A 26,048-nucleotide genomic window follows, 5' to 3' on the forward strand; every position below is an offset into this window, starting at 1 on the left:
AACCTTTACTTCAGACACGGTGATGCAGCTTTAGTTTAACATTCAGTGGTCCCTATCCAAACCTATAGACTTCTGTAAGCCCCCCTGCCCACTTTTGCCCTTTTATGAGAAACCTTCTTCACTGTTTCCCCAGCTGCAAAGGGGAAAAAGGGCAGAGAATTACTGTACTCCTTTTCCATGGCATTGCCCTTCAATCTCTAAATGTGTTAAATGTTTCAGACTAATTGAAGTACTCATAGCACTTGTTGTTCAATGTATGTACATGAATGCTTACCTCACATCAGTGTATATGTTGGACTAAATCTTGGCTGAACCTCAGCACTTTCAGCTAATGGCTAGGCATATTTTATGATCTTTAAAGGACTGTTGGAAAAATGGCCATGCTGCAGAAATGCCAGTTTGTTCTATGCATGTCAGCTGTTCGTTCGCCTCGCAGCTCTTTCCTGAGCTGTGGATTAGACATTTGGTGCGCAGCAACGGGGACTCTCCGAATAGCGTGTCAGAATTGATGACTGCCTGGCAGCCTGCTGCAATCTCTCCTCTGGAAAAATTACCAACTGTTCCCCTCTGTTGACGTGAAAAATACATCCTTTCAGCTTTAACAGCTATAAACTGGGGCGGTCCTTGTGTCAGGCACGTTCAGACTCAAGAGCCGGTGACAGGACAGGGTTGATAGAGGCGGCAACCATCTTGCCATCTGTCATTTCTGATGTAAACCCTCTCCGTTTGGTGGCAGCCCTGTGTGATGTTAAACTCCATGACCAAAGAGCAGAATTAGGCTGGCTTTTTTCTGTGTACCTGGAAGGTGATTTGAAAGCTTTTTCTTGGCACAAAGATCAAGTGGCACACAACATATTAGTAGAGCTGCTCCAGAAATAGCTTCCATCCCTGGAAAGCTTAAACATTTAAAAATTAGCCTCTCCCTTGGGCCACAGAGGCAGAAATGTACTGAGAGAAAACTCTTTCTGAAAGTCTTCAAATTAGAGATGCTGAAATCTTTTGATCAGAAATTACATCTTTCATTCTGACATAGGAAAATTAAAGGGTTGTCACTTCAAGTCTTCCTATATACAAGATTGAAAAATTGTACTTTCAAACTCTTCTGAGAATTTTCTGTACTGTTAATGCAAGACTGTTGCTTCTATCGAGGCTTCAACCTAAATTTCAGTTGTTAAAAATCCCCAAGTTCCTAATGTTTTGACATACTGCATGTAAAAATTCAGAAACCATTTAGGATCAAGATTAAGACTGTTGCCAGGAAGAAGTAGAAAGCCTTTAAAGCTCCCTTCCAACCCAAACTATTCTATGATTCCATGATTTTTCTGTTATAGGTGGGGGTTTTTTAGGTTTATGCTCTGTGAAGTGGATTGGAGAAGCAAGGGGATTTTTTTTTTTTTTGAATGTGCTGTAATGATAACTATAGTGAGACAATTAGAGATTCATTGTGGATTAAATTCCAGGCTGACTTTTCACAGTATCATTTCTAACCTTATTGCTCCAGAACTGCTCCTCATTTACAGCTAATGATATCAGATCAGGAAAAGTTGTTAGATAATCTCAGGGCTTACCGTTCTTTTTTCAGGGTTGAAGTGTGATTTTGAAAGTTCATAGAAGCCTCAGAGCTAGGATACCAATAACAAGCTGAAGATCATCTGACATTCATGAAAACATCTGCATTGTTTACAAATAAGGGCAGAGATCTCTTCCTGGAACGAGGTAGAAAAGTGCCAAACCCTGTGGTGTATGCCCAAGTAAGTTGTGGAAGACGTCGGGAAAGGGAAAGGATACAAAGGTGCAAATCTGACCCTTGTATCCTTGCGAGCCCGAGCTGGTGAGTGTGCTGCAGCCCTCTGTTGTGGGAACAAAACTTGCCACTGTCTCCAGTCTCCAGTCTCCACACCAGAAAAGTTGCAGACAAGAATGGCAATGGCAATTGTTCTAACTGTTGTCTGATCTTACCTGTTGGCTTTGCTACAGTACATTCATAATCCAGAATAGTACAGAAAAGCCTCGTTAGTACAGTTTTAAAATGTTATACAGAAAATTGTGTATGTGAGGGGAGAAGGGTGTAATGAGCTGCCAGAGTCCTCTGGTTTTCTCCAGGAGGGCTGTGCTGTTTCTAGTGGCTATTTACTCCTCTCTTTTAGCTGTAGGTGCATGGCGTTGGTAGCTTTTTCTTTCTTAGTCTTGGGCCCCTGTTTCGTTTATTTTTTAATCATTCTTTCATGCTCTCTTTTAATTGTTTTCTCTAAAACTTCTCCTACCTGAACAATGGGAACTCACACTTCCAAAGTAGCCATGTAATGTTCATTTGCTGGTGTTCTCTGGGGACTTGGTGCAGGAAAAGCTGAGGAACACCCTGCACTGCCAGTGGCTCTTCACAAGGGAACCATGCTCTGTGTTCAGCAGAAACCCAGAGGCTGTTGGTCACAGGCAGCCATGTGCACAGTTATTCAGCTTGTTCTTGCTTGTTCAAGTAGAGTCATATGTCTTGCCTTGTAGTCTTGATGCTGAAACAGATTCAAGCTGTAAAAGCCTTTTGATGTCAAAGCAAGGTGACAGCCGAAGTTCTACCAGCACTGTATTTCAGCTGTGTTGTTACCTGAAAATGGCTTGCAGACCAGGAAATATTTAGAGGAGTCTGAATGAAATAAAGTGAGAGTTGAAGTGTTTGGATTAAAGGAGGTGAATTAGGCAGCCAGAGGAATTGAGCTGCTCACCCAATATGTTGGCAGCAATAAACTTACTGAGTATTGCATGTTGCAGGCAGCAAAGTGCAGCTGCCCTGCCTGCTGGCAGGAGGGGCAAGGGCAGCAGAGCTGTGTTCCTGTTTGGAGCAAAGTGAACCCTCAGGGGCTCTGCAGTCATCTGTGAGAGTGTCTATACATCAACAAGGCTCTTTGCTTACGCTGCTTGTGTCTGGTTACCTTGCATGCTGCAGGACAGGGCGGTGAGTTGGAGCACAGTGCCTCTCACCTAAGTGACAAGTCCTGCACAGGAAGCCTTGTGTGTGCAGGATTAGGGGAGCAGGCTACTGACAGCATAGAGGTGGGGAAGGGCACACACAACACATAGAAATAACTCTTTGTTTCTCCTCTAAACGAAAGTGAAAATAAACCAAGGTTGAGTGATGGTTGGTTTCCTTGTTGCTAGAACATCCTAAAATAAGCTTACACTGGGACAAGTCCAGACAATTCCTGAGACCCTGTGCTGTCGGAACAATACAAAGTCTCCAGCCTTTAAGTCGCAGCAGGAAAAATCACATTTATTGGGTGTTACAGCAAATCTTTGTCTCATGTCTGATGGGAAAAATATCCCTTGTGATGTAAGTATACTGCTCAGCATAAGCATTGCTCTCTAACAGGACCTTCTCTGTAATCTAGTCAAACAGGCTTAGTGTTTCTTTTATATCAACTCAGTCAGGCCTCATTATTTCTGCTTATAAAACTCTTTCAAGCTCGAACATAAAAGTGATTTCTATGTTTGCACACCCCATTTGCAATTGCCTTATTACACCCACTCATCTTTTCCTTTTTTCCTAACACTGGCTGCAATGCAACTTCCATGGCCAGAGAATAAATGTTTAGCAGTAGCTTAGGTGCACATCAAAATTACTTTTTGAACGACCCCGGACCTTCAATTATATCAAATCCTTCTTCTTGTGTGCTGGGAGCACTGCAAATCAAAGGATTAATCTGTTTTCACAAACAATGCTTACCATGAGTGGCAAAATGACATTGTGTGGCAGGAACTAACTGTTAATGAAAGAGCTTTGTGTGATACAAAGAGAAGCAAATGCTTGGTGTGTTCTGCTATACCCAGCTTGGACTGCACCCACACAACAAAACCAGTCCAAAGACTGGAGGAATAGTAAGACTTGAAGTGCTGTCACCTTCATGTGTGAATCTTGGCAAGGGAAACCTTGGCATTTGACACCAGGCGGGAGGCTGGTTGGGTGAATGATGTGAGCTGATTCATGACAAACAGAATATCTTTTTCATCAACCAGTAACGAGACTCCTAAAGATCCGTGGTCATTGCCATGAGCCAGGATAGACACTGGTAGCTTCAAGCTATCAATATTAAGGACACAGTGAGTGAGAGCTGCTGTGGCTGTGCTCAGGGCTGTGCTACCCAAGGAAAGTGCACAGCACCTAAGGGAGAGAAAATGTGCATTGTGAGAGGTGGGTGGGACAGCAGCACGGTTCCTCAGGAAGACAACTACAGTACTTCAAAAACTGCTTGGAAAAGGAGACTAACCAGCAGCTTGGGCTGCAAGATCTGGATTCAGTGATTCACAGGATCAAACATCTGTGTGGCTGTGGATAACCTGTGCTTAGCCTGCCCTTTCTTCTGTTAGACTCCGCTTTGCTTTGTTTGTTTTTCTGCCTTAGTGCCTGGGAGAGGCAGGAACTTGGACAATTTCATGAGGTCATTTAAAATACTTCTGTCATGCTGTGTGAAGCGTGATGATGGTACTGCTGGCCCAGAAAAGACGGTGTTCAGTAAAAAGAAATTGAGATTTGGCCCCTCACCTCTGTCCATCTGACTTGTCCATGCCTGCTTGCCAGCAGGCAGATGCCTGGAGCCTCAGACTTGTCAAGAAATTCCCCCACTTGCACATCCTCGAGAGATCAATAGAGCCTCAACATAAAGCAATTACAGCAAATTGGAAGAAAAACCCTGACAGTAAGTCAACAACAGTTGGGAGTGGAGGAGGAGGAAATCCAAGTTATAAAAGTATAAGGAGGGGGTGGGATGGGGTTGCCTGCTGGTATTACAAATAGCAAATGATGATATGACTGGAAAGCTTTGTTTTGGGTACTAATGTGACTGGGCTTGAATGCTTGAATAACCCTTAGACAAGTGTTTCATAATGCTTTTCCAAGACCCTGCTCTGTAAACATGACTTGAAACTGCTCAGAGGAGCCTCCTGGTTGACTCTGAAAGCTGTTGATATTCTTCCATGTCTTTATTGAAGTAAATAGCCTTACATGAGGCCAGGTTTTATGTTTACAACAGTCCTACACAAAAAGCTTCTTTTCGTTATCCCGTGGCTGAATTCCCAATTCAACAAAACAGTTACACTCTGAAGTGTTTGGCCAAGTCTCAACTTAAACTGGCCTGGAAGAGCATGAGTTCAAAGCAGTTAGGAAAGCCATCGTGCACCTTTGGGCTCAGGGGATTGAACTCCTCATTGATTGATTGATTGACCATTGTATGACCGATAGATCAAAAACTTGGCTTCCCTGTAGAATTCTGAGGATTATTCAGTTTGCCTTGCTTACAGTTACCTTCTTTGAGTGCCCTTGATCTGCTTTCTTGTGTGACAAGGAAATTTATTGACTGGCTTCATGGCAAAAGCCACATCTCGATTACACATGGGAGGCACCAGTTAAAGGGAAGTTCATTAGTAGGTGCATTTATGGATCCCACCCAACTTGAGATATGCTACAATTATAGCTACAGTAGTCCCAGCTTTGTAGTGATGAAGAAGCCATCCTAGAAGGGAGGTACATGTGCTATTACATATGATGGAACCAGAGAATGTTCTAACTCTTCCTATTTCTCATCGAACTGCCAAAGCTTTTGTCTGTAATGAAAACACATGCGTTAAGTTTCCTTTGTCTGTGTTACCGTGACAATCTAGCATCACTGATGACAAATAGAAGCAAGATGGCATTTGCATTAGTAACAGATTTAATTACATTTTTTCTGATGTCTGAAGACAATACCTTGAAGCACTTTGTCAAGTAAGAATTTTTCCCTTCCTTCCTCTTTGGTGGCCTTTTTCTGCAATACTTCTCTTGATAAACTGGTAAATTTGCTGGATGGAAGCTCATTGGCTCCTGCTGCTCATTCTCCTGATATAAAATTGAGTTTTTGCTTTAGTGTGATAAACATCAGGCAGGTCTTCTCTCACCAGCTTTCTCCCACTGCAGCTCCATTGATTTACAACTCAGTAGTTACCTTAATTTAGAGCATGAGAGAAGCTTTTGAAACTACAGATTAAAATCTGGACTTGGTTGACTTCTCCATTCTTTCTGAATAGCTGTTTTCTCCTGCATATAGTTTTCTGTGAGGTCATTTCAGTTCAGGCTTTCTGAAAAACAGCTAAAACTCTGAAAGTCTGTCAGTAGTTGTGTAGCAGTCAAAGACAGCATTGTTGTTTCAGTTAAAAAAGCACAGATCCCAGTGGCCTTTACCAATGACTTCTCTGTCCTGTTCTTGGGGTACCCATAGAATGTCACCATAAATCAAAAGGTGACTGCACTTTGTTATTGCTACAGACCCTACCAGAAAAATTTTTCTTGAAAGACTTCATGTAAAGCATTACTGTTCTTTATCCATGAGGCAACAACAGTTGCTTTGCTGTTAGGCCTTAGTAGTGGTTTGTCAGCTAGAGCTGGTCACTGCAAGAGCTGGGAAAGTATATGCGTATTGTCATCAGCATTTTATTTTGGTCATGGTGACTGCAAAAGAAGCTTTAGCAATGGTAGTTGTAGCTGCAGTCCAGTGGCAACAATTTGGCACGCTGATAAAAGGGTCACTTGGGCCAGCACACCTGAGACAGCTGTGTAGGTACTTGTAGCACAGTTACATCCAGTTTAATGAATTATACATGTCCAGGAGTTTTCCTGGGTACTGAGGCCAGCTGGCCTGGAGTGGCCTAATTCTGTGACAGTAAATACTGCTGGACTATAAAACAGCATGGCTTGTACAATCTGCCTGTTGGGAACACTCCCAGCAATGCCTTCATCTCTACCCAGGCACAGGGATGGCTGGTGAGTATCCTAGTGCAGTTTGCAGGCAAGCTGGATGTACAAAATATCCTCCCCTCAGGTCAGAAAGGTCCTGCCTGTGCCCTACTTACCTCATCACAACTGACCTGCTCTGATTATGGAACATCTGCACAGGGCTACCTGTGCCTGCACTGCAGCCCTGGAAATGGGGATCCCAAACATTCGTGAATATCGAACTGCAGTTATTTCTTGAGATGAAAAAACTGTGTTCATTTTGAAAAATGTTGCACTGTGAATTGTTCTCTCAGCTAAATTAAAATTTTAAAAGCAAGAGAAAGAAGAAGCATGGTGTGATGTAACTGACAGAAATACACACTAAGAACTGAATGGTGTTTCCCAAAATATATTGTGCTTGAAAGAAGAACAGAGAATAGGGGGATGCTAGGAACCAGGCTCTGGAATATCTTGCTTTCTTCTGCAGTTGGTGTTGTTCCCCCTTTGTGTGACAAAGCCTCATGTCAATGAGTGAGTGAGAGATCCACTCCCCCTGCCATCTGCTCTCCTGCGTGAGTAATTAGAAGGAGGAAACTGGCCCAGCTCGGGAAGAGAAGGAAGCAGAGAGCAGGCTAATATGGGGAGAAAAATATCCCATCAAAACTAGCGGCAGGCTGGGAGGAGGGAGAAGGAGGAAGATGAATTTCCAGCCTTAGGCAAGCGCAGCCTGCAGTGAATGAGGCTGTTCACAAAACAACCTGCAGCGCTTGGAGTGGGAGAGCTGTGAGGGAAGGGAGCAGCGCTCTGGTTCCCGGAAATGCTGTCCTCACACACGCTTGGGTGAGCACTGCTGAGGATGCTGGAGTTCTCTAGGCTGTCACTGCAGCTCAGGATTTCTCTGTGTGGTCTTTGAGGTACCCTGCACTGGCCAAGCAGGAGGACTGAAGATGTGATCCCCTTCAGAGCAAACCTGCTGTCAGTGTGCCCTGTTTTTACCATCTGAGTATCTCAGTCTTGCATTTAGTTGATCCAGTTCCTTTTGCAGTTACCATTCTCGTGTCATCCTTTATTTCTCAACGCAAGAGACTTGTATTCCACATAGCCTTGTGGGAAATCCAGAAACAAATACCAAAAACACCCTCCCTAACATAACTGTCTAATGTTGACTGTTCACACAGAGGGCAATATTAGGAGCATTGTGGGGTGTCTGAGCTTCCACCTGTAGCTCTGGTTTGTGTTCTGTGGCTTCACATCTAAACGATGAATCTTTATCACCTGCATCTCTTAATGTAAAACCATGATTCTTTTGAGGAAACCTAGAACCACAGAAATGCAAGAAAGGACACAGATGTTCTTCTTGTGCTTCCAGTGAAAAGATTTGCAGACCATTTTACAGGAAACTAAGGAAGGCAATCACTATTCCAGCGCTGGATTCTGCAAAATTCCTCAGGCTAGCTAGTCCTGCAAGTATATAGTCAGCAATTTCATAGCCTAAACTCAGTATTATGGCTTTTTCCCAGTAAACCTTTAAATGGAAATGTGAAAAGTAGCACTGAGTGAGTTCTTCTTGGCCATCAGCCAGGACAGGGCACAGCTACCGAGGCACGTTACTGCCATTGTATGTAGTACATCATATATGAAGTACAGACCGTGCCATGTCCTCTGGTCTCAGAGCTGTGGCAACAGGCAGGGAATGCAAGACTGAAGACATTGGGCTGTGGGCAAGGCTGTTGTTATCTCTTGTTTGAGGGGAGATCTTTGGATGTGACGAATGCTGGGATGCTTGGATGTGCGGGACGCTGCTCCCTGCTGCTTTGTCTCTAGGAGCTATTCCACTGCAAGAGAAGAACCTCACCTCCACTTGTGCATGCCAGGCAAGCAAATGCTTGTGTTCACTTTCCATCCTCTAGTAATGATGTTTTCACCACTTCCCTCAGTCACGCACCTTCTGTATTTAAACACACACACCTCCTGCCCATGCATGTGCACACAGTTTTACCACACACCATTTGAGAGCCTTGCTTCAGCAGGGAGGTTTCATAGCAGGGTTTCTTTGGTGTTTCAGGGGATTTTTAATTCTGTAATTGCCCCCTTGATGGCAAAACTTTCCTCCAAGTCTGCAACTGCCTTTTTCATGTGTGACATACCTGTCTTGGAATAAGTTGTGCAATTCTGTGTATGTATCCACTCTTGCTAGCCATGGTTGATGTGTCTTTATTTTTATTTTGTTCCCTTTGCGTAAGGCTGGAGCAGTTTTTTATCAAAATAAAAGACTCCTAGAAGTTGCCTCATTACAATTCTTTTCTTCTGCAATAACACACTCCAGCTGAATTTCTTATCTTTTTGTTTGGTAGTAATGGGGCCCACTTTGACCATCACCAAAGCAGAATGTACATATTTTATCTTCTCTCTTACCTTTACCTCACCCTTGTGGTTTCTGGTGATTATTTGAACTTTCATATCATGCAGTAATTAATGTGCTGTAATAAATTAATTCTTGGCTTTCTTTCTTCCTTCATTAATGCAGGAAATGCTTTGTAGTTCAAAGAGGTTATATGTCTGCCAGATTTCACACAACTCATTAAAAAGGAGCTTTAAATACAGCAAACAAATCAACCCTCAACTCACACAACATGGAAGGAATATGGAAAAGTGTGGTGGCTCTACTTTCGTATGAATCTCACCCTTTTGCAGAGGTAAGATTATAGTTTTCCTTAGTGACATTCTCAAGATTTGACTTTTTCTTTATTTTTTATTTGTGATGTACGTACTAGAATCAGAGATCTTTAATTCAGGGTACAGGCTGCTCTGCCCTCACTTCTATAAAATCTAAAAAAAAAGGAAGGTAATTGTCATAGGTTAGAGACCGAACCCGCGACAGTAATGTGTTTTTTTCTCTGTCCTTCCTTGAAGCAGAAGGTGTTCTGTTTTGGTTTTCTCCTTCTTAACAACTGGCAGTACATAATCTGGGACAGTATCTGTCTGTTTAGTGACCACAGTGAACTTCCTTGTATTGTAGTGGTTTGAAAGCCTGGAGGACTCAAAGATATGTTAGAAGTCCTTAAAATGTAGAGGCTTCATCCATCCACAGTGGTTCCTGTTGATCTTTTTAACTTTTGCTACAGTAAAGGATCCTTGGGTGTTTTCCTTCTCTCTTTAGTAAGAGCAGACAGAAGACTTCTCTGAGGTTCTGTGTCTGTTGAATTTCACATATTGTTTTGTTTGAGTAAACAGACCCCATGGAGAAGAAGTCTCAGTACAAATAAATTGTTGCAGCTCTTTTCTGAAAATATAAATCTCTGTGTTTTACTGGTAGTGCTTAGCATGTAGCTGCACTGGGAGGATATTGCAAGGTGTTTCTGAAATTCTGCTCCAAGTCCAATGCTGACTAATGGAATGGGAATCTTTTTGTCATTGTGTCATTTAGACAGGAAGTCATTTAAGCAGCTGCAGAAGTAGAAAGAATTAAGAAATAGGGAAGACCCCATGGTAGAGACCTGTGCCAAGTCTGGCTGAGCTGTAGATACAAAAATCTTCTCCTGTTCAGGAGACAGGATTACTGTGTGATTCTGCTTAAGTGTATTTGTGGGATGGTACTGGTGAAAACCAGTGAAAATTTATGATTTATCATTACCCCTCACTCACAAGCTTTATAGACACCACACATAGCCCATTTTTTACTACTGAGGCTGTAGACAATATTAATTTGCAGCACAGTCCCTAAAGCCAGAGCTGCTGCCTTATGGGAACATGGAAGTGTACTTGCATGGCACAGAGCACCGTACTGCCGACACAGAGCTGGGGCTGCAGCAGCACCAGAACCAGGAATACCTGGATTGCACCAGTGTGCCCTTCTATCTAAAGGGGCTGGCCCTGCTCCTCACACAATAACTCAGCTGGAATGAGATGCAGACCTGAAGGCACCCCCACAGGGTTCTGGGTGTTTCAAAGACGTAGCCTAAGAAATGTTAGGGACGACTGATTTACTCAATCCCAGACAAATTATCCTCAATGAAGAACAGGTTATTTCCCAAATAACTGTGAAGTCATACTCTTTATAATAACCCACAGGAGACACCAAAGGTACTGAGAGGGAATAGTGGTCAATATCTGTGCTGTTCTGCTGTGTCATTTGGGCCTAGCCATTCTGTCTGGTGCTGTAGCAAACACCCAGCTCTCTAAGATTCCTTCCAGCCTGCTGCCACAGTCTCCTTCTCCTTTAACATGCTCAGAGAAAGTCATTTAACCAGCAGTGTTTAGAAATGTGTTCATATTTTGACTCTCATTATCAGTCAGCTAGTAATTCTAAATTAAAACATGATTTTCTGTCCACGTTTTCTGTGTTTAGTTTCACAGCCTTAAGAGTATTTGATTCCCATACCCCTGCTGAGTGACCTGTATTTAAATGCAGTCATTTCTTGCCCACTGCAGACTGCTATTTGAAATACTCCCCTAGGATCTGCACTCATGAAAGAATTTATTCCCTCATCTTTCTTCCACACAGAACAACTTTAACCACTTCAAACAAGAGGAATCTGCATGGCTACACCAGATTCCTTCCACATCACCTGCCTGCCACTCTACTTGTTCACCATCCACTCCCTTCACAGTTTTCCCCCCGGTCCCTTGTATTCCCCCTCCTCATTGCTCTTGCCTCAGCCTGCCTATTCCAACACCCTGGGGTTTGGGACAATGTCAAATCTGCTCCGGTCCAGAGCCCAGCTGGGCCACCATGGCTGCGGTTGCTGCACAGGAGTACATAGTTGAGGTTTTTGTATCATGCAGAAAAATTTGTCCATACATCCTACCACCCATTTCTTTCCAGGAAATCCTTTCATACCTTGTTTTCTTATTCAAGACATTTCTCTCTACAGCCAGTAAAGGGACAGACCATTTTAAAAAACAGCAATGTTTGATTGCCAGTAGTCATAATTCCATCCACACCCTTCTCAGAATAATAGCAGGGACACCTTGAGATTAAAAAGCTGAAATGAACACCTAATTAAACAGCTGTTTTGTTTTCTACTAAATTCGAAAAAAAATTTTGAAGGAGGAAAAGGACAAGTCAGCAAAATATTTGTTCCTAAATCCTGCTTTCCTTAATCACTCTAAGCTTCCATTTTCTACTCCAAAACCTTCAAATTTACCATTGGGATTTTGTAATAGAATACTGCTTTGTATTTCAAACCTCAGCAGAAAAGACAGTGAGCCAAAATGTGACCTTGGATGTGACAGGAAAAAGCAAAAAACAATCAGGAAAAAAACTGGCTACCTGTATTGCACTGCTAAAGAACTGAAGGAGAAACCTGCTTCTCATGGCTGATGCAAGGGGTAAACTTGAGGACTGGATGCAGTTGTTTAAGAAGGTCTCAAAGAACAACAGGACCCAGAGTGGGACCTTTGCAGTTGTGAAATTATTTCGTTGCTAGTAAAACTCAACCTTGGTTGAGGTATAGGTGGAGGAGGAAAGCACTTCTCCTTTCCACTGAGAGCCATATGTGAGTCTGTTCAGGACCAGCTCATTTACATCAGTAGTAATTAATGTTTGTGGGCTATACAGAAATGGCAGGTGGCTGCTCAAAAGGGCTGGGAGGGAAGGAGTATTCCTGGGGGAACTGTGAAAATTCCCAAGATATGTGGGATACTTGCTTAAGTGGATATGTGAACTGTGACTTCAGAGTCTGTAGCTAATGCTGTTAGGTAGAATGGCCTCAGGGTACAGCCTTTATCAGATTAGGCAGCACAATAGAAAATAGAAATGGAAAACTTTGCTTGGAAAAGATGGCTTTTCTGGCATGATATATGGAGGTGGGGTATAAACTAGATTTTGGAGTGCCTTAATAAGTCTCAAAAATATGCTTGAAATACTACGAAGCATTGAGAATTCAGTGGGATTACAGGAAATGAAAAGTGATACTGAAGTTGGTGAAACAGAAAGTTTCAACTCTTTTCTTTCTTTCTGGATTCAGTCATACAGGAAAAGACTTTGCAAATTAAGCTTGTTTTGAAAGTAAGGTCGTAGGAGTGTGTATCCAATCTTCCAGGTATTTTTTTATCTGACTTTATACCTCTGGTTACTTCATGCCACCGTTTTTAAAACTAAATTACATTTTAAAATACTAATAGTTCCAACCATCAGATCCCAAAGTGGGGGCGTTATTCATATACTTGAGATTTATCCCTCAATTATTAGCCCTGTGGGAAGGAAGCTAGATAGACAGCTAGATAGATAGACCTGGGAGAACAAGACAGCTGCTCTCACATCAAGCAGGCCAAAGGATTTCATGGAATCCAGTACAGGGCTTTCCATTTCACTTTCTAGTGGTTGATCTCACTTAGACCTCATCTAAAAGTCTCTGAGCTGTTATGAGCAAGCACATTTCTGGTGGAAAATGTTGTGTTTCTCTTGCATTAACCCTATGGGGCACACTGTTAAGTCGGTGCTGTAAACATGTGGCCCTGGCCAGCTACAGCGATGATCCTCAGCTCTATGGGGTATCTGTTACTGGGAAATCTGCTGCACAGGCTGGAGCCTTCCGTGCCTGAGCTCCTTAAACTACTGATCTGTGGAATTGATGGAGGGCAGCTGAGCCACAGAAAAAGCTCAGAAGCAAGTTTCAGGTCTGTGAAGGCATTTATTTTGGTAATTATGGATATACATCACTTGCCCCACGACCAGTGCTCATGCAAAGCAAGGTTTCAAAGCGAGATGTTGCCTCCAAAGCCAAGGCCACTTTGCCCTGGAGCATTTTGTGGGAAAGAAAACCCAAACTTGTGTAGTGTCCTACAAGGTGGTTTCCTCCAGCATGCTCTCTGGTCCTTTTTGTAGTTGCCTGGCAACCAGGGAAGGGAGGAGGAGGAGGAGGAGAATGTGAGAGCATGGAGGCATCTGAAGAAGCAGTTTATCTGTAGCAAACCAGTCAGCCAGATCAGGTCTTGTTTCTCTTGAGCTACTCCATTGCAAGAGGTCATTCCTACCGGCCCTCCTTGGATGGCTGTCTGCCAAAGGTGAGGACCATGATTCTGCTTTAATTTTATATGAGTTTCATCCCAGTATGAATCCTTTGGCAGTGCCAGAACTCTTCTTCTCCAGTGGGAATAAGTCAGGTAAGAAAAGAGTTTTGATCCTTGCACAGAGCTTCCCTGTGTTGTATTAGGTACACTCTGTGATTGAGCAGTGTCCCTTGGCTTAGAGGAAGCCAAAGAAGAATTCAGCTCAGTTGTCCCTTATCAACGTGATCTTTAACCTCAGATCTTGTACATGATATTTTCCTTACCCGTCAAAAGGGCTAGAAACTCTAGAAGATGAAGTAGGTTTTTTGATTCAAGAAAGTAAAGAAACAGAAAAGCAGACCTTTCCATCTCCAATTAAATATGTCCACTGCAGGATTTGTTGTTTGGATGAAACTAATCTTAGAGGCAGCAGGAATGTAAGAGAACGAAGTCAAACCTGTGCTCTGTGAGCTACAAGCTACTGACTGAGTGTCACTTTCTGATGAGTGTCTTGGCCATTAGTCGTCCATTCAGTCTTGGCCCAGCATTGCAGAGTTTCTATACAGTAGAACAATTTCTGTAGGAGGTGTAATGATAGTCTCTCCTCTGAATAGCTGACAAAATCTTGGTGCAGTTACTTTCTGCCCCGGGGAGGACCCAGAGGTGAATCTCCTGTTGGCTTTGTTCAGGTTTGGGCCCTCTGCTTCCTGCATCCTAAATGAGTACTATAACCTTTGGGTTATTGCCTATGCTGACATGGAGTTAGGGCAGGTCTCTCTCTTTACTGATCTTTGGGAGGGGAAAACCTGTACCACCAGTAAACAGGAACACTACTTTTGCCTTGGAAAACAGCCTAAAAATGGTGCAAAATATGCAAAATATGGCTTTTTTTTTTTTTCCTTTGCAAAACTTGGTGAAAAAGTGATGTATTTTTGAAGTTGATTAAAGCTATTAAATAGATTCTCACTCAAAGAGCCTCACGGAAAAAAATTGGTATCTGTGCTTTCTTGTGTAAGAATAGCATAGTGGGATAAAACATGCCTTTTTAAGGCCTCATTGCTACTGTCTTTGAGAAAGCAAGAATTCACTGCAATGAATAAGCTAATTATAGAAAAATGTTACTGAATCATGGGATCCTTTGGGTTGGAAAAGGCCTCTAGGATCAATTCCAGCCATTAGCCTCACACCGCCAAGTCCACCACTGAACCGTGTCCCTAAGCACCACACATGTACGTCTTTTAAATACCTCTGGGGGTGGTGACTCAATGGCTTCCGTGGGCAGTGCGTTCCAGTGCTTGACAACCCTTTCAGTGAGGAATCTTTTTTTCCTAATACCCAATCTAAACCTCTTCTAGTGCATACAACTTGAGCCAGTTTCCTTTTGTCCTATTTCTTGTCACTTTCGAGAAGTGACCAATCCCCACCTGGCTGCAGCCTCCTTTCAGGCAGTTGAAGAGAGTGATAAGGTCTCCCTTGAGCCTCCTTTTCTCCAGGCTAAAGCAGCCCCAGCTCCCTTAGCTGCTCCTCACCTTTACTTACTGAAGTAAGTAAAGAATGCCAGTAGAAAACTTACTTGCTTTTCTTTCCCTAGATTAAGACATGATACGTAGAAGTTCCTGAAAAGTTTATTTAAATAAGTCACTATTGCTGAAGAATGAAAAATTATTTTATTTAAGAACATGTTTAAGATAAGAAAACAAGTTTTCAGTGGCATGGTAATACCCTTTTATAGAGACCACCATACACATATGCAGTAGCTGTGAAGCCCCAGAGCAATGCCTCAATCTGACTAGGTGTAATAAATTCAGCTTGTCCCAAAGGCATGCCACTTCAGAAAATAGCATCCCAGACACTTCTAAGGAGCCCACTCCTCTTCTGCTATGCATTGCTCTATTCTTTCTATCACCCTGTTCTCTGTTCCTCAGGTTCCTCAGATTTATTTCTGCAGAACCTGCCCCTCAAATTCCTCTGCTCCTGCCATCCCACGAGCACATTTGCCAAACTGACATCTGCTAAAGAGGCTGTCACGATATTAAAAAAAAAAATAAAAGCTCACTTCAACCTCTTGTCTCTACCACATATTGTGGGTCCAAAAGAAGCCTACATGGCTTGTGTGCAGCCCAGCCTCCTCCTGCTGCTACAATGTGAACACCTAAAAAATGTTTTGTGCAAGGCTTTGGCAAAATAGCAGGGAGGAATAGCCAGTCTCATTTCCAAGTAGATAACGAATTAAAGCCTTGTTTTCTAGTCAGTTATAATCAATCAGACATTGGACACTATTAGCAACCTGTGTATGTGATACCCAGGCACCGGGAAGAAGAACCCATCAGAAGATCAACACTCTGACTCAAGGTGTTGAAATATTGCCACGACATCCCAGTAAGGCAGACTGACAATCAATTTTGGGGCTCAAAAGATGAACAGGATGTCAGATATGGGAACATTTGAAAATACCTAGTTTTTATTAGTGGAGTTTTGTCATCATTTCTTGAACCTTTGGATCCCTATAGTATGTGTGCTTTTTCTTGGCAAGTATCCTACTTGGAGCGTAATGCTCACTACAATACAATCATTTATCTATCCTTTAATTTCTCAGTCACTTCTGATTTTCATTGCTAAACACAGTTCTTCATCTGGGCATGAAGAGGGGGGAAGAGAAACTTCTGCAATTTACTCCATTTGTCTGTGTGACTATTTTTCCCTAATTTTGGATGTGCTCCTACTTACTGCTGCTACCCTCCAAAAGGGGTTTATGCCCAGTTAGGCATCATTTCAAAGGAGAACACCAAAACTTCCACTGGCAATAAACTGATCAAAAATAATTATGAGGAAGGAGAGATCTTCTATGAACACTACAAAACTTTCTGGAATTTTTGCAAAGTAATGTTCTTTGTTTTCAGCCAAGAGTACCGCAGCTATTGCAATTGAGAACCAAAAGACTTCACTGAAAATTTTCTATTCAAATCATGATTTTCTTAGAAGGCTTGCAACAGAAAGAATGTTCAGCTAAAAGAAAAAACAAATTAGAGAACCAGCTTTGATGGAAAATATTCAACAATCCTATGAAAGATTTAATTCCTCTCAAAAGAACTGTAGTGTAGTAGCCTGTCTTCCATTTGCTTAGTTTGTCAGTTTCCTCTGACACCACTGATCCTGTCATTTTTTTGCTTTATCTCATTTCTTGGGGTTGGCAAAAGACTTTGCTCAGTTTATTCCAACTTCCAGAGGGTTTCCACCAGAGGTGGCAAGGACCCTTCTTCCTTCTCCTCCCCTGCCTCTCCTCTGTGGAAGTTGTCACTCATCTTTGCTGCACCACGGAGTCAGGATCTGCCTCTCTCTTCAGTGCCTGTCTGCAGTGAAGCCCCTGCCCCTTCTTCCACCCTGCCTCATGTGTGTTCCTGTAGGAGTGCTGCCACCTCTGTGATTGCTCTGTGGACCTCACAGCTGAGTACCTCTCACCAGGATGAAACTCACATTAGTGCTGGGAGGGCTGGTTTGTTCCCTCTCTAGCCAAGCTCTGCTCCCAATTATTAAAGCCTTTGGTAGGGAGGCTTTGATGCTAGGAATTAACTTGAAAGGAATTTGATAACCAAGGGCCATATTCATGATGCAGAGGTCTCCACTGAAGAGCGCTCCCCAGCATCTCCTGAATTTTGAGCAGATTCTCCAGTTGTCATGGCAACAGCCTAATTTGCTTTCATTTTGTGGTTTAAGTAAGCATCATGTAAAAGCTCCTCAATAAATGATGCTGAAACATCCTGAGCTTTGGTAGTGACATTGGGCAACTTGCCACACGGCTTAGTTTAATTGCTCTGAAGCTACCACCAAGTGCATAATTCAGAGTTTCCTTTAACACAAAAGCTCTTAAAAGTTGGGATGGCTGCAAGGGAAGGAGGAGGAGGAAAAAAGCAGCTGCCATTCTTCAGAAGTGAAGCATCTTCAGGAGCAAGAGGGCAGTTTTGTCCCTTTTTGTGGCAAAGAAGTCCATAACAGAGAAAGACAAAAACTTGGTTGAGACTCTTACCTTTTCACGCTTTAGATCACTTTGAACTTGGTGGGAAGGGCAAAAGCATCCACTGTTCTTGTACTCTATTCTCCTAGGGAAAGCAGCATGGCTCGATCTCACTTTTGGACTGAGACAGAGGTAGATAGCCCAGCAATTTAGGCGGTGGCAATCCCTATGCATTGTCCCAGCTTCCTGCTAGTCTTTCAGTATAAAGGCAGTGCCTAAAGAGAGACACTGCCTTTAGGAAAGCTTCTGGTCTGTCACCAGTGATCTGCCTTTGTAGCTTTGCTGGTACGTGGGTTTAACTTCACCCTGGTGTCCTTACTGGCTCTGGAGGCAGAACTGAGGCTACCCAGCCTGCCAGGCCTGGGAGAGGAGCCAGACTGAGAGCTGGTGTGGGAGTTGCTTCAAGGAGTTTGGGCTCTAGTGCAAATTTGAACCTCTCATCGTTGTGGTAGTACATATATAGACTTTACTGAGTAAATATTAGCACACGGGAAGCAGAGTGCAAAGGGTGTTCTTGGACTCTGTGGGAAGAATTGCAGCTCATCCTGCCTGTTTATTTTTCAGTTATGGTGGAATGATACAGCTGTTTGTAAATACCGTGCCCACAAACATGTATTGAAAGCAGTAGCTTTCAGTATTGCAGTGAATTGTCATTAAAAAACCCTGTTGGCTGCTTGGTCTGTTCTGGGGGTACAAAAGGGTTGTTGTCCCGCTGAGTTCCTCCACTTCCGCTATTCCTCCCATAACAATAAAACTCTTTAGGTAACTGAGGCAGCCTGAGGTTGCTGTTGAGGGAACCTGCAATGCTCTGTAACTCTTCAAACAAAGCATCACCTGAAGAAAAAGAGCAGTGTTCATTTTGGGACCAAGTACTTCTTAGGAAACACAAGTATAGATAGTTGTCACTGCAAATTTCTAGTCAGGAATGAAAAAAAAGCCAAAACAGAACAGTTTAGTCATTTGGTTTGGGGGAAGACTGCCACATTGGTGTGGGATTTTTTGTATAGGGATTCAAACTCCCACAGCGGACATGTGAAATCACAGTCCCTGGGCAGTGTGTCTATGAACCTTTCCCTTTCAGAAACCATGGACTTGCATCCTCTGGGTGTCTAAACTGATGGGATGACAGCACAGTTGCTTTACAGAGGATACTGTGATACAAGGCAGACTCTCCCTTTTCCTCCTGATCTGCTTGTCTTGTCACTCCCTTCTCCAGAACAGCTTCATTCTTTTCTCACTTACTGCATTTAGGGAAGAGGTAAAGTGTTTGATGTGCTGCAGTATCACTTTGCCTGGACAGAAATCTCTGCATCCACTGAGATGGTAATGACCATTCACAAGGGAAATACTGTATTGTGGGCTGAGGATGGAGGTGCAACAATAAAATGGGACTGCCATGGCTTAGGGGGAGGAGGACAAGAGGGGTGGAATGGGAAATACAAGAGGGTAACCTAAGGTCTCCTTTTCAGGAGTGACAGACAGATTCTGGTTTCTTTACCCACCTCTCTGATAAAAGCCTGACGGTGGGGGTGAAGTCTGTGACACCGGAGCCTGCACACCCTTGTTGTTTTACTAAATTATTCATTCCTGTTCCTGTGATAATATAGTTATAAGGAGGAGCCTAATTGAATTTACTGTCTGGCATTGGCCAATAGGGCGATAAGGATCCGGCAGAATGGGATGACGGTGAATCCTGCTGGTGTGCTGTGAATGTGAAGCAGGACGGACTGGCAGTTTGTGTGCAGGAGGGAAAGCGAATCAGTCCAGGGCCCCTGGATTAGCAGAATAAAGAAAGGAAAGGTAAGGGAGCGGGAGGGAATGGGATTTGCCTGAATCCTGTACTGACCCTGTGCTGAAAAGATGTTTTTGTTTGTAGGAAAGCACTCTGCAGGCAATGTTTTCCTGCGGGGTTTGGAGGGAACAGGAATGCATGTGGTGGCACTTGCTCAGTGCATGTAGGCTGTGCCTTTGTCTTTATACTTGCTGCAGGGCTATATAACGCTGCGTGTTCACTGAGTGTGTCTGTGCAGAGATTCCTGTGGTTTGTGGGATCCAGCAGCAGCATATGGAGCCTGTGCAGCATAAATGTAACGAGGGGAGTCCAGAGGGAGGAATTACCTCATGGGCAGAGTGGGGGAAACAGTAGTGCTTTCTGGTTTGATTGGAAATGAAAACGCCGAGGCTCTTAGTGAGCTGTTTGCAAATAAAACAGAGCAAGTGTGTGTGCATCTGTCCGTGTATGTACTGGATCTGCAGTGAGATGTTAAAATGGGAAAGAGGAGATCAGACTGGAGTGTTAGGCATCACAGGTGGAGATAAATTGCAGGCAATCTGTGTAATCAGATTCTTCAACATGGAGAATGCAAGTGAGTACGAAAGTGGATTAATCCTATCTGCTGAGCTGGCTACACCTGGAAAGGGGGAGATGGGCTGGGAATCAGGACAGGTAATGTGACTGGTTAGAGAAATTGATGCTCAAACCATCCTGCCTGCTGTGCCTGCTGCTAAAGTGGTAGCTTATTGAGTTTCTTCCACAGATTTGTTATTTCCCTTTCAGTGATGCAAAGAAAAGGTGAGCACCTCTGAGGATCAGGTTAGAGCCCACAAATTAGTGTTACCTGGAAGAACAGGACCACATCAAGCAAATTAGCCTTTGCGCTTCCTTTTGTTTCACTGCCTTTGCTCTGATAACAAGTGACTGCTGAACAGACAGGGCAGATGGGGGAAGATGGATTACAAATGTGGCAAGTGGCGTTAAGCCATGCAGACAGCGAATGTCGTTTGCAGTGATGATGTTATAATCACACTTCTTCAGCTTACATCTTTGCAAGCCTGTAAGACAAGGCTGTCCCGAACTGGGATAACCTTATCCCAGTCACTAACTGGAGCAGGAATCACAGCTCACTGTAAGGCACTAAAATTTTTAGCTGTTTCTCATAGGGTTTCACCCCCTCATTCTTTTCAAGCTGGGATCCAGAGGAAAGTGTTGTTGAGACAAAGACGTTGCTCACCTGTGGATATCTCATCTCTGTTGGAAACTCATTCTCATGGTGAATGTGGAGGGAGATACACTTTTTCTGCTTGCTCAGAAAGCAACAGCCAGAGGCTCACTCCTAAAAGAGAAATAAGGCAGAAAGCCCCATAGGGAGAAGCAGCAAAATGGCTTATTTGGGATTAGCCAAACCGTTTTGCCCATATAAATTCTCCTTCCTCTGTGACACCAAATTTCTTACATCAGGGGTCAGGTTTCCTCTACCCAAACTTCTTTCCTTCCTGTGGTTTTCTCACGTGGCCTGAAGATGAAGAAAATGACTGATATGCCCATCAGAGAGCACCTCCTTGCTCATGTCTATGCTCTGCCCATGGCATCTCCTGGAGCCTGAGTTGTGCTCCTCAGTGGTGGGCTGAGTCTGACCCCCTCTGTCTCACAGCTTGTGCATGCACCCCAAGTGAGACCAAAGGGATACTCACTTGGTAAAAGTAGGAAAAGGTTCCGCCTTGCAGAGGATGTTTGCATTTGGTGATAAAAAAAGGCAATGTGTTGCAGATTCCCATAGGATAGATGCAGGCTCTCCTCATCTCACCTGGAATAGCTGACTAAAAAATGGACCTAACACAGGGCATATGGTCATAGTTGACCATATAGTTTGACTCCAGCTTTCAAAGAACCCACAGCAACAGAGTGAGCTAAGAAATGAAGAAAACAAGCCTGGCCATCTGAGAATAAATTCCCCAGTATAGTAAAATTCTTTCCTTTTTCCCCAGAAACAGAGGAATGTTTAAATAACTTGCTTATTCACACACTGCAAAAAGCTGTACAGCTCCCAGGTGCTGAGCAGGAGGTTCTCCCTTTCTAAAGAGCGGGCAGATACTCATCACCCCTGGAGAGTCCCCCTCTCTGAACATCAAAGGAAGTCATCTTTGGGAGTCTTCCCTGGGAGGTGCACGCAGGGAATTGGCAGGAGAAGCATCTCTCTGACGCTGCAGCAGCAGCAGCCTGGTGTTGGCTTGCAGCAGTTACTGCTGGTTGGCTGCCTACATTGTTTGCTTCTGCCCTCAGAGTCAACAGGGAGGCTCAGGAATGGGCAAAATGCCAGCGTATTCCCAGGGAAGCTGACGTCATTGCCAATTCACTGGTGCCAGACACCGTGCTGGAAACCTGAGGTCACTTTTTGCCATTAATTGCTCAGATGATTAATTCATGCAATGATATCATTTTCTTGGGTGGAGGTTAGGAGGTTATGTACTCTAGTAATGAGAGGCGTGATGGGATGCAAAACTTGCGCTCCTCGCTGATGTTAACACTGATTACAACCTGGTCACTGCGTGCTCCACATCATCCTTCCTCCTCCAGAAAGGGTACCTTTCTTCTTGGGTTTTTCAGAGGGGCTGAGGGGGAGGTGACATAGGATGTGTGAGCAAGTGTTCTTATGGGATTTGCAGTATTGCAAATTCTACACGAGAGGACTGAACCGTAATGCCCTTAACTTTCACAACTACTCTGCAACAAGGATTTTTGCTTTAATTATTTTAATGTTAACTGTTTCATTTATGTCATTTACATTGCACTTTCCAACAAGAAAAACAGTATTATCCTCATTAAAAATTAAAAAAAAAAAAAGAAAAAGAGAAAGAAGTGAGTTTGTTTCCTATTGCACAGTGACTGGTGTGTTGTACCATGGTGCTCTCCCCTCAGATGGTCCTGCTCTGTCTATAGGGCTGTAGGATCAGTTTTTAGTTGGTATGGAAATTCCACAGAATGTCAGGTTTTGCAGTAAATATTCTAGGATATTTAATTCTTTTTGGATGTTTTTAGGCTAAAGATCCCCTTCCTCTCTCTCTAATAGCTAAGCAAATAAGCCTAGAATTCCCAGGTGGGCATTACAAAGAGCTGTCCTGGCCCAGAAACAATTAATAGCTGATAAAGTTGCAGCAACTCGATCTTATAATCTATTGGTAGGTGAAAGTGCTAACTTGAAATGTCAAACAAACCACCCAAGGCATTTTCAGAGCTGTTGTAAGAGCATTTTGTGCTCTTACAACAAGTAAGTTGATGTCACTGCTCAAGTGATGTCACTGCTCTGCCACATGTATCCCTCCCTCTCACTCATTCCAGTGTTGTTCTTCTCACTTCAGGCCTCTGTGGTTTTGGCTGATTTGTGTCCCCAGAGGTGTACAAAGCCCTGGATCATAATTTTTCAAAGACACTGGGTAAGACCAAGTGGAAATCTTCCAATTTCTAAATAGGCCTTTTATTTATGGGATAAAATGGTTTCCTTTCTGTTTAAGCAGTGGGGAAGCCATGCTCTCTCTCCATTCTGGATAATTCTTCACTTCCTCCCATCCTTTGTGATTCGTTGTGATATTCTCCTACCTCATCTAGAGATTTGAAAATGTCAAGGAGCTTTTTTGAATGCTGATAAATAACAGAGATTTGATTAGCAACTGTAGCAGATCATTTACCAATCCAGTACTGTAGACTCATATATATTTATAATGCAGTTATCAAGGAAAATGAAGTGATTATGCAGAAACAATGATGTCTGTATTAATGGCTATCAGATTCCAGACACTCATCTCTTGTCTGTTTAATGAGGAATAATTCTTCTGTGTCTGGGCAGATCAAAAGCTAAAGCAAGGGTGCATTTTGGCTCTGCTGCCTTTAGCAGATTACACTGGCCACAAGAAAGGTGGCCCAGGGCATGTGCTTGCAATTTAGACCCTGCCCATAAAGGGGAGAAAAACTAATGACAAGGCCTTGGAGAAGTAGGAGGAAGAGTCTGTGGTGTGGCCTTGGGGTAGAAATTATCTTTTGTCCTGGTGGCAGCCTTCCACTGCAAAGGGCTGAATTCTGCATTGCCAGCAGAGTGACAGGAAGGGGAAGAAAAGATTGTCTGCTTCTCAGGATGGTCTGTGATGAGCTGGCATGGGGAGAGGGGGAAAAACTGAATTGGATGGGGTAGGAAAGACCCTTTTTCTAGGTTTCCTGAAACTGGGAGTATTACCTTCATATCACATTGAGAAAGTAACTACAGTCATTTTTAAAAGCACATTAAATTTTTCTCTAAATTATCAGACTGGGATATGTACAAGACAGAGAACTGCTGTGTTGTGTCATACTCCAGCCTGAAGAACACAAACAGCATTATTTTCCTGTGTGTCTGAAAAAGAAATCAGAGTCCATGTTAAAGGGAGGAAAAAGGTAGGACAAAGGTAGGGCTGAAGAGCCATGTGAAAAGCTGGACAAAATAAGAGAGTGGGGTGTGCCTTTCTTTGGAAGAAGGAAATTTTGGATTCTACCAAGCTATACGGGTTTTGGTTGATTTATTTCCTGCTTTCAGCATGAGCCAGAGCCAACACTTCTTCCCTGTATGCTTCAACTGGGAACTGTGGGAAAGCATTGGCTTCCTTGTTTCTTCTCATACACAGGAGCAAACATACACATACCAACTCATTTTAAAAGATGGCAAACAGTGTCTGCAGCCCAGTCTTCATGGCTTGAAATGGCTGTTTGCTGAGCTCCCTCGAGTTTAAAAAGTGTGCTACTTCAAGCCCTATGTTTTAATTTACAATTTAATGTTATGTATCATTGACAATGGCACAAGAGGGAAATAGTATTTTAACTTGCTGGTTCTAGCCCTTTAAAACCACAAAGCCATTTAAGAAAAGATACTAATTGACCACTTTTTGGTAAAAGACATAGCTAAAGCCGCTCACATTATTTGTAGTCAAATAAGGAGTTTACTGATTCCCATCCAAGTGAATGGAGAAAGTCGCACTCCTCTGCGACTCAGGACTTCCAAGCCTGCTGGAAAAAACCAGCCAGAAATGCTTACATCATCCATTTTATGTAGCCAATGCAAAATATTTTTAACCTAGAAGGACTGGTAGGCTTTCACCAGCACTAAATTAAGTTTATAAGCAAACACAAGCATATTTACATAGAGCTATTAGAAAAGCAAAACCAATAGCAGCAGAACATTCAGCTCCATGATGATTCAGACCCTTAAAATCTGTTGTTTAAAATATAGTAACACTCCTTTTTTAGATAAAATGTATTATTTTTAATATAGGGTATTCTGGTCCTGTGTGGCTGTGTTCTTTTCTAAAATACAATGAACACATCCGTTATGCCATCATCTTTCTCCCCCACTTTTGTCTGTACTTCACTGGGTTTACAGTAGGGCTGAACAGCCCTGTAGTGCACTGCAGCCCAGGAACACGTCAAAGACATTCTTGGCTGCAGAAACACTTTTTCCTGACTGCAGAGCAAGCTGATAAACTCCAGAGGACAATGCTAGAAAATACATCTCCTTCTTGGAGAAGGAAAATCAGGAGTTTTCTCATCCAACTTACCAGCACAGGGCAGTTGTTTATAACCACTGCTGTGGCAGTGAACAATAAAATGGAAATCTGGGATAAAGAATGATCATATGGTGCCAGAGGTGATGGTACCATGAGTCACCACACACACTTCTGATGCACTGTGCCCATCACTGGCAGCTGCCGGGGGCTGTGGGCACAGCATGTGGGCAGGGAAACACACTTGGCACACGGCTGTTTGCTGAAGTGGGCTTGACAAAACCTAACGATGTGACAAGCTAGGAAGCATTTATTCTTTTTTTAGCCCCAAAGTTTTTTGGTTTGCTGCTTAAAGATGAGATTCAGTGCTGGTATTTCCCTTTATGTGCGCTAAAGCATTGATTGCACTTTGGAAAGACAGACGGGTTGGATGAAACACTGCGCTCCCTCCAGCAGCTCAAGGCTGCTGTATTTAGCTTGATGCTTCTATCTAAAATAGGCCTGTGTGTATTTAGTTATCTTTTGAGCAGGCTTTCTTACTTCAGCAGCCTTGTGAAGTTTCTTTTAGCAGGAGAGAGAGGAGTAGGCGAGCTAGGGGGTTGCTGCTTTGTAATAAAACTGAAAGAGGCTGACAGGAATTCACACGAAGGTTACCTTGGTTTACTCTGGGCAACCTTAATAATTCAGCAGAGCCTTTCAGTCAGGGCTTCCCACACTGTTCCCCACAGGGTCAGTTTCGCTTATGAGAGTTTCTTGAGGCCATTCAAGGCACCAGCTACTGAGAAACACAAGGCATAGGAGAGGATGGTGCCTGTCAAGAGCTAGAGCTGAGAGTTCCTATTAATGTGCAGGGAGGCTTTTCCAGGGAAGATTCTTTGATGTCTCTGACTCTTGGTCACAGTTCACGGGCCTCTGGCTTTACATGTCATGCTTCTTTCTTGAAGGGAAGTGCCACCTCTTTCTTTTGCTGAGCCCCGTGGTCAGACTGTCCCCTCCTTAGGCTGA

The 26,048-nt window shown here is 43.3% G+C and overlaps 1 protein-coding gene across 2 annotated transcripts in view; it reads left to right on the forward strand.

Moving 5' to 3' along the window:
* Positions 1 to 19,414: 19,414 nt before the first annotated feature.
* Positions 19,415 to 26,048, forward strand: part of SYN3 (synapsin III) — a 189,067-nt gene continuing 182,433 nt past the window's right edge. For both annotated transcript variants that reach the window (XM_010410495.4, XM_010410494.4), the window contains exon 1: positions 19,415 to 19,541. The gene's annotated coding sequence lies outside the window, so the exon portion shown is untranslated. The remainder of the gene's footprint in view (positions 19,542 to 26,048) is intronic.

The sequence above is a fragment of the Corvus cornix genome, chromosome 1A (genome assembly GCF_000738735.6).
Source record: "Corvus cornix cornix isolate S_Up_H32 chromosome 1A, ASM73873v5, whole genome shotgun sequence".
In the NCBI taxonomy this organism is placed as follows: domain Eukaryota; kingdom Metazoa; phylum Chordata; class Aves; order Passeriformes; family Corvidae; genus Corvus; species Corvus cornix.